Source organism: Nansenia antarctica, assembly GCF_963989245.1.
Source record: "Nansenia antarctica genome assembly, chromosome: 5".
Taxonomy (NCBI): domain Eukaryota; kingdom Metazoa; phylum Chordata; class Actinopteri; order Argentiniformes; family Microstomatidae; genus Nansenia; species Nansenia antarctica.
The window spans coordinates 47797565-47806834 of record NC_137690.1 but is presented as its reverse complement, the minus strand read 5'-3'; positions in this window follow the sequence as shown (position 1 = coordinate 47806834).

Here is a 9270-nt window from a genome sequence, read left to right as displayed (position 1 = left end):
GCATCACTAAACAATAACATTCATTTGGGCAGCATCACTAAACAATAACATTCATTTGGGCAGCATCACTAAACAATAACATTCATTTGGGCATTTATTAGCAGGTGAAACTCCCCTTGCTGCCGACGAGTTCTGAGGATGGGGTGGATCCAATATTTCCTTTTCCTTTTCCTATTTTCAAGAAGTGAGAGGAGCACAAAATCATCCTCACTGCTTGAAGACTCCATGTTGCGTATTGCGAAAGGGTTAGGAGAGGAGAGGAGAGTAACGCAACGTAAAAAACGCAACGGACTCCGCAACGGACCGGTGTGCAAGGTCTCTGTGCGTAACGTTTTTTTCGGATGACGGATTAAAAAATACGCATGTGTAAACGCACGCATTGGTGTGCAAAGACCTTTAGTGGGAGTTAGAGCAATCAAAAATATAGTCTTTTATGAGCCTCTGATACGACAGGCCACATGGTTCTTTTTCAATACATCATGGTCTGAACAATGCATGAATACCAAACAGATCTATATAATTTTGGACAGGTTTATGCAAAAAACTCAAAATGGAAAGTGATCAGTTTTCCCAGAGTTTTACACATAAACCCACCTTCTTGAGAATAGAAATAACTCTCAGGGTCTTTCTGCGCAAGAAAGCAGCTCCCCATGACTTGGGTTAGAAAATATAAAACCTTGCCTAATGCAAAGAAAATTGTTTTTAAAATAGAAAACAGAAACTCAAAAAACCGCTAGGGTCTCTTTTCACAACAAGAAAATCCAAAACTCAACAATTTTCCTAAAAGTGTCGGAAAACAAGACATTCTTAAACCATCAAGATATACAAAAACTGGACCTGTACACGGATAAGCAACAATGATAGACTATTTCCTAAAATTGCTGTTGTGGTGTCGGGCAGAATTTGTAGGAATGGTTGCCCCCACAATTATAACATGCAAAACCCTTATCACCCCACTGTCTGAAATTTGTTTGTGGCTGGCTATGCTGTTCTCTAGAACGTTTCTCTTGTCCTTCATACAATCTAATTTGTGCAGCTTGTAGACGCACCTGATCCTGTGTAGACACTTTATGAGCCTCCCCCGCTATAGTAAGGTGTAATCTTTCTGCATGTTTACAGTGAGCTATCACATTTTCTAGGGTCCCCGTCTCCCACCCAATGCAGGTCAGTCTCACTTGCTCACTCAAAGTCGGTCTTAGTCCGTTTAAAAGTGCAGGTTTCAGTAGTGTGGAGTAGTTATTATCATCCCGAGCTACACCACTGTGTAATATAAAAAATGTCTCTAAACGGACATAATAGTCCTCGAACAGTTCCTCTCCTTTCTGAGTACAACCATTGGCATCAAAAAAATTGTCTGCACTATTCTGCTCTCTTTGCCTAGCTTCCTGTCTAGTGTTAGGCCGTGCAGGCTGCTCAACAGGTAATGGGATCACAGGTAAAGGGGTCCTAGCTGTGTTGAGAGATTTTGAAGGTCAGGGTACAGGGGCAGAGGATCTAAATCCATGCTATTGGTTGGAGGTAATACTTTATCTTCCTGCTCTCTTACTTTCTGTAGCAATTTCAAAAGTAAACTCTCTTCTGAGTTCTTGTGTTTGTCCTCTGCCATGCGTTCCCACTTTCTAAAACAATCCCAATTTATCTCATTCTTTGCTTTCTTTCCTACAGATGTTTTCTCAAAAGTCTCCAATTCTATTCTAATCCCATATAACATGCTAACGCTCAGTGTCCCACATGTAGCAGGAAAAGATGAATACTTAGACCATAACCCAATATGTTTAACAGCAGATAACCCCCAAGGAATGACTAAAAACAGAAAACAGCTGTAATGTCTTATCACAAATAAGAAAACAATTACTTTAACAATACAATTATCAGCACTGCCTTTTACATATGCACTGAGTCAACAGATAACGGAAAAAACTGAAGTATTTAACACTGATTAACTAATTAAAACTGGAGTTCAGAACTTTGGTTAGCTCAATGAAACTCTATTATCATACATGGAAAATTCAGAACTCCTGACTGGCTCAATGAATTTGTGAAAGTACTGAAAATGTGTTCCCACCTCCCCACTTTTACACAGAACTAAACCTCTGTGTAATAAACCCAATCCTAGATTAACCTAGGATTCACTGATTTGGACCTCTGTTAGCCAAAAACAGCATCTCTCCCTGGTTAGGCCCTCTCTGTAACCAGGTGAACAGCAACTTCCCCTGATTAGTCCCTCACTGCAATCAGGTAAGCAGCCACTCCCTCTGGTTAATACTTTTTCTGTAACCAGATAATAGCAACGTCAAAAGATACACGTATATATATACAGTATATATCATATACACAAAAAGAGCAGTCTTATGATTTTGCCAGGTGCAATTATAGCCACGATAACATGTAAATCGTCTAAAAACGCCACAAGCTATGCATCACAAAGTGCACCCGGAAACAAAAAACCTCTCCAATCAGGTATCTATCTCCGATTAAAATACAGTTCCGTATACAAATGAAAATCGACAGGCTTACCGTTGTTCGTGTAGTACGTAGACAGCGTGCTAAGGCCCTGATCATACGACTCTCAGCCAATCAAAAATAGAGGGGACCTCTTAATCGATTCACGTCCTAGGTGAAAAACGAGAGTCTTGTTCTTCCTCAACTTTTCATAATAAAAGTCTGCTCGTCAGCGTATCTCAAAATGGCTGAGAGCGGATAAGATAGGAGACCCTCGCAGCCGTTCCCTTGTTTCCTCGTCGCCAAACTGTTAGAGCTATCAAATGTAATAATGGCAGCCTGTTTCGTTTCAAGATGTATAAGAAAAATATATTTAATATTCTTCTGCAGAAGGAGGAAGTTTACAGGTTCGTCAGACGGATCTGAAGATTCAAAGTTCCTCGTAAAGTCCAGATCATTCATCACATCTCTGTATATATACACTCAGGTACACTCAGGTAAGAGGTCCGCCCTCGGGTGAGGTCTAGACCAATCATGAGCAATGGGTGTGGACTTGTACATTGAGGAAGATGATGGGGGATGAAGTTTAAGGGGGAATCGGCCCCCACTTTCTCCTAGTTACACAAAGGTGAAAAAGGAACACAATAGCCACAAACTGGTTTAGTCTGGTCTTAGAGTACTGGGTCTGGGGAAACAGGGAAAAGTCCAAAACTGCTCTAGATGGCTTGGTCCATCTCGGGAGAAAAGAGAGCAATCAGGTCTTTGTAATCATTTAAATGTGTCTGTTGTCTAGCCAATGTCAAGCTTCAAGTAGAGAAACCGGTTTCATTGTGTGGTTACAACAGGAAATCAGTTCCTATAGCTTTGCCCTAGATATCCAAAGTTTGAATCTTAAATGTAGAAAAATGTCTCCCCACATATAATAATTTTCTCTCACACTACCCACTAGACCATCACTACCCACTAGACCACCACTACCAACTAGACCACTACTACCCCACTACCCACTACCCACTAGACTACCACTACCCACTACCCACTAGACCACCACTACCCACTACCCACTAGACCACCACTACCAACTAGACCACTACTACCCCACTACCCACTACCCACTAGACTACCACTACCCACTACCCACTAGACTACCACTACCCACTACCCACTACCTACTAGACCACCACTACCCACTAGACCACCACTACCCGCTAGACCACTACTACCCCCCTCCCCACATGCCCTGACACAGCACACCAGTAGCAGACAGGGTCACTACCATCACACCAGTAACAGACAGGGTCACTACCATCACACCAGTAACAGACAGGGTCACTACCATCACACCAGTAACAGACAGGGCCACTACCAGCGCGGGGATGCACAGCAATGCCACAACAGCTGGCCGCTTCCCGGGCGAGAGAGAGAGAGAGAAAGGGAACCCGCAGGTTGAAAAAATGCACCCAAAAACAAACCGACACAAAATCAAACACTTATTCACACATCAACACACAGTAAAGTAAACAACAGTCACAGAGTGAGGAGGAGGACGGCAGAGTGACTCACCCTCGCTGGCTAACACGAAACACTCGCCAAGCAACAGCTGTGGAAGATAACACTCCACCATGACACTCTGACTGACCTCGCAAACACAGCCCGGAGCATGGCTTCCAAATAAGTATCCAGTTCTGCTTTAAATATCAATGAGCTCCGCAGATGGACCCGGACCGCGGCGTGGCCGTGGCGGTTATGGAGAGTTACAACTGCATTATATAAACACTGCGCTGAGATCAGGCTCTGACGCTGACGCCCGAAACCGCGGTTAGTCACAGGAGACGGATCGCAACCGTTGGTATCGAACAGCGACGCGGAGAGAATCGAAACGTGACAAATTACACCACGGTGGAAGTTTATATCTACTCTATATTCTGTATTATATACCGTACCAGTCAAACATTTGGACACACTTTCCCCGTTGAATATATATATATATATATATATATATATATATATATATATATATATATATATATGAAGGAGTCATCAATAAACATCTTAGCATGGATGAATAATGCAGGTGGCCATTTCCCATAGCTAACAGCGGCAGATATTATTACACCACCAGAGCAGCGAGGGGAGGTAATGAGGCCCAGGGAAACTGACTGACTGACTGACTGACCATCTGACTGACTGACTGTCTGACTGACTGACTGACCATCTGACTGACTGACTGACTGACTGACTACCTGACTGACTGACTGATGACTGACTGACTGACTGACTGACTGACTGACTGGCTGGCTGACTGACTGACTGGCTGGCTGACTGGGCTGGGTGGAGGGGTGAGGCTATTAAACACACACACACACACACACATACATTATCTACCCCAACACACACACACACACACACACACACAGTAGTATATACCTCCCCCCCCCCCACACACACACACATACACACATATACGGTATATACCCACACGCACACACACACCCACCCACATACATTATCTACCCCAACAAACACACACACACACAGAGTATACCCCCCCCCCCTCCCACACACACACACACACACACACACACACACACACACACACACACACACACAACGGTGTTGCTAACTGCGCCCATTCCTACCTAGTCCATTCGTAACACCAGTGATTGGAGTTCATGTATCACCCATTTTGAAGACAGATATATGGTCTGGTGTTAATCTGCCTGCTAAAACCGGCTCACTGCCCTGGCCAAAGTCAGGATTGTCTTACTCTCATGGAATCTCTTGTGTAAAAACAGAACAGAGCCTCGGCTAACTGTTGCTGCTGTTCAGGACTTAAGTTGTCAAACTGGATTTGGTTTGAAGTGTCTTGGAGACAAACCGATGTTAACTGTGTTAATGGACGTCATGGCTGCACAGCTCGTGCAGCAATCAATCTTCAACCCTGGAGCGGTTGAAGTGGTAGGTAATGCGTTGGTGTTTTTTGGGGGTATGGGGGGGGGGGGGCACCGGCGGGGGGGACAGCGGGGGGTTGGGACGGGACGGGACGTTGACATGAATAAGCATGAGTCGGCATGGATAATGCAACCTATGGATTACAGAATAGAGTTGGGGATTTCCATGTGAAACAGGCTCGGAGAAGACGGCTATGACACCAGCCCACAGTTGATGACAGATCCACTCACCTTCCCCCCACTCCTATATTATTGTAATTCGCTGGCTGTTACAATTCAATTCGATTTAACTTTATTTCAGACACATATCAGGTCCATATCAGTAAAGAAAAAGACACATAATAAAATACAATACGAGGTATTACAGACCCATGAAACAGAGATCATTATGTCTGTATAAATTGCTTTGGCCCACTGAGCATTGGTGGCAGTGTTCGCTAGTAAATCCCTCTTCCAGAAACTCTCAACCAGAGTCGATACAAAAGCATAAGTTGGAGCCCTCAAGATCTGCCAAACTTTTACAATTGTAAAGATGATTTTTTTTATGATCTCAAATAAAAATCGGATCATATATCCGTTTCTACTTGTCGTATAAACATGGATGAAATCGAGCATGTAGCTTGAAGGCCTCTCTGTCGGGGGGGAAGCTCGTCACAATCCCAGAGGCGGCTGCGTATCCATTGGACGGCCCTCTGAACAAGTCATGTGATTTGATCACGGATATGTGACGGTCGCCCTGGGAGAGAGTTAAGCCGCTTTTCCACTACGGTGCAGACCTGGTGCTGACCCGGGTCAGCCCGCTTCGTTCCCCTTTTCCATTCGTCGTTCCAGGTCGCTTCTGAGCAGGGTCTAAAATTTAATATCCGGGTCTCTTTGCCAGGCTGCGTGTGACGTGGGACGCTGCACACCGTTGATTGGTCAATGGAAAATCGTCATCCCATGTCCCATCCCATATTATTTCTTCACTAACCGCCATCTTGAAATACCACAATCACTCTCTGTAATAGCTTATTAATAAAGATTCGGAAAATTATGCTGACCATCGTATTATCTTAGTTTAATGTCATTTCAATGAATCATATAACTTTTATTTACAACAAGCACAACACAAAAATCGCTATTATGCACCGGCTTTGTCCGTGAATAACACCGGCTGTGGAGGTGTTACAAACACAATACTCCTTTGCTAACTTCACCATCTGTCTACGGTCATTTTGAGCCCTTAACCACCGCGCTGACACCCCGAGAAGTTATGCTTTTAACCGTAAACTCAATGAACCGGGAGTTCGCCTTTCACTCATGAGTCAAATGCCGGTTTTAACAGGGAATTCGCTCCGCGCTGTGTCCACGGTGATAGGAGTGGAGGATCGACTCCATTCAAAAACTTTTGAATTCCCTGGCTTCTCCTCTTTCCGGACACGTTTGAATTGTTATCCTAACCCCCGGTAAACCGAAGTTATTAACCCGCAAACGGCACCGTGTTTGTCTGTGAATAACACCGGCTGTGTCATGAGTCAAATGCCGGTAGATTCGCGTCTTGTCGGCGTTTCCCGATGATGATACTACAGTTCATAAAGCAGACAAGTGAAGGCAGTGGTTTTAAGGGTTCAAAAAACATGACTTTATTATGTGTACATCAGGCACGTGCCGTGAGCTTTTAGATTGGGTAAGCATAAAATATAGAAATACACGTAATTACACATACACGCTATCAGTGAACGCAGTTTCAAGGAAATGCAATTTTGATGCCCTAGAACCCGCTAATAAACGGTAGTGTCACTTTGTGATCAGATTACCAAAAACAAAAAAAACAGTTGCACATACACAACGTAATTGCAAATGTTGCAAATATGAAAATATATACATTGTACATCGTTGCTTAATTAGGAAGCCTGCATATCTCTACAGACTAGACAACAATAGGTGGTGGCACATAGAAATGCTGCAGAAATAACGTGTTGTGAAAACCCATACCAAAATACCAGTGGCAATATTAATCAATAATTTTCAGGGCTACTTGGCTTCTGATGTGTGTTGCCGTCTTCTCGTGTTTATTGTGCGCGTTGGTAAGATTGTTAAGGTCCTCGTAGCCTTTCTGAATCCACACACTATAACCTGTAGAAAACAGTGTACAGGAGTAGCAAAAGAGGCGATTGGTCTCTGCACAGCCACATAGCCATTTCTTCCGCTCATACCAGACTTGTTGGAACCCCCTAGCGACTCTCCCTTTCTGGGTGTGCAGATCGTTGAGCGGTGGCTTTGGCCGGCCTTTAGCCAGTAGTTCTGTTTTTGCAGTCCAGCCCAGTCTACAAAATCCCTTTAGGTCGCTGACACTGACAGTAATGTCCATATTCGCAAGTTATCCTTATTGATTAGATCGTTTGAGCTAGCATAAACTATTCTGCCGGGCAAGAGAAAGTAGTGTGAACTTGATGAACTTGTGAACTTGAAAATGATAGCCAATCAGTAGCTCTTATCGGAATGAAAGAACTACTCTGATTGGCTGAAAGCATGCTTACCCTGGTCACATTAAACAGCGGGTTGAGGCATCGGAAAAAAATAAAAAAGACATTTTCACGCATTCGAATGTACACGAGGGAAAGCAGAGAGCGGAGTGCTTGCAGAGTAGGAAGTGCTTTACTCCTACAGGTGGCGCTAAAAATGCAACATCAAAATGAATGACTCCTGCTGCCCTGGGACCTAAAATACGACTCTTTTAATGAAAACAAACAAACGGTTACAAGCACTTTTATTTTAATATTTTCACGGTCCTTTTTTCTTTTTTCGTTGGGTAAGCACTGCTTACCCTGCTTATATGGACGGCACGTCCCTGGTGTACATAGCTTCCTCTCTCTCTTTCTCTTTCTCTCCAAAAAAATCACGGCTGTTGCTGTGTACACCCGGAAGCTTTTTGCCAGGCTGCGTGTGACGCGTAACTCCGCCTACTATCGTCTACTCCTCCTACTAGTCCGGGTCGGTTTGTGTATAATGGAAAACCAGAACAGATCAAAGTGACCCGACCTGACCTCAAACTGATCTAACCCTGCACTAACGCGGGACCCTGATGGAAAAGCACCATTAAACAGGCTATGCGCTACTACAACCTGGGCTATGACTAAGAGTTGTGCCTCCTAGTGGCCCGTCCTCCCAACTGCACTGTAACTGTAAAAAAAATGCCGTTCGAGAGAGGACGCTGGCGTTGCTTGTTCGCCGCTTCTCCGCCCAAAATCTAGGTGTAATTGTTGTGGATCCCTCTTCGGCTCCGCTCGTTCCCTCCTCGGCACCGCTCGTTGAGCCTAATCAAGCCCAATCCGGGACAACTGCGCTGGCTCCAGCAGGTGCATACATTTTCAGACGGAGAAACCAGCAGCATAAAAAGCCCCACAACCTGCCGTCTGATGCTTGATCATTCTGATCCCATGTGGTTAGTCGTCTCGCTCCCTTGTGTTATCTCTTGTGAATTCTATATCCGTATTTATAGTTGTTTATGTTCTCAGCCGTTTTATTATTTTTTACCGTTGTTTGTTTTCTCTCTCTCACCATTCAAGGAACCTTCCTCCCCTGCATCCCAGTGTCACTCCCCGCTCCTCCACCATTCCATCCCATCATCCCCGGACAGCCTTCCCAACTTCCCTCCGTTCTCACCCAACGTACCACCCTCTGGATTCTCCCCCTATCATCACGGACGGACTTCACCCCCTTGCTAATCCTCCCGGACCTGTTACGGCTGGGCCTTCACACACACCCTCCCCCGCCCCCACAGCTCGAGCACAGCGTGCTCTCCGCCACAGGTGAGGCTCGTTCCCAGTAATTGGATGGTTATCCAGCCACAGCCAGACCAGCACACCTGTCTCCACTCCCCAATCAACCCTCTGGC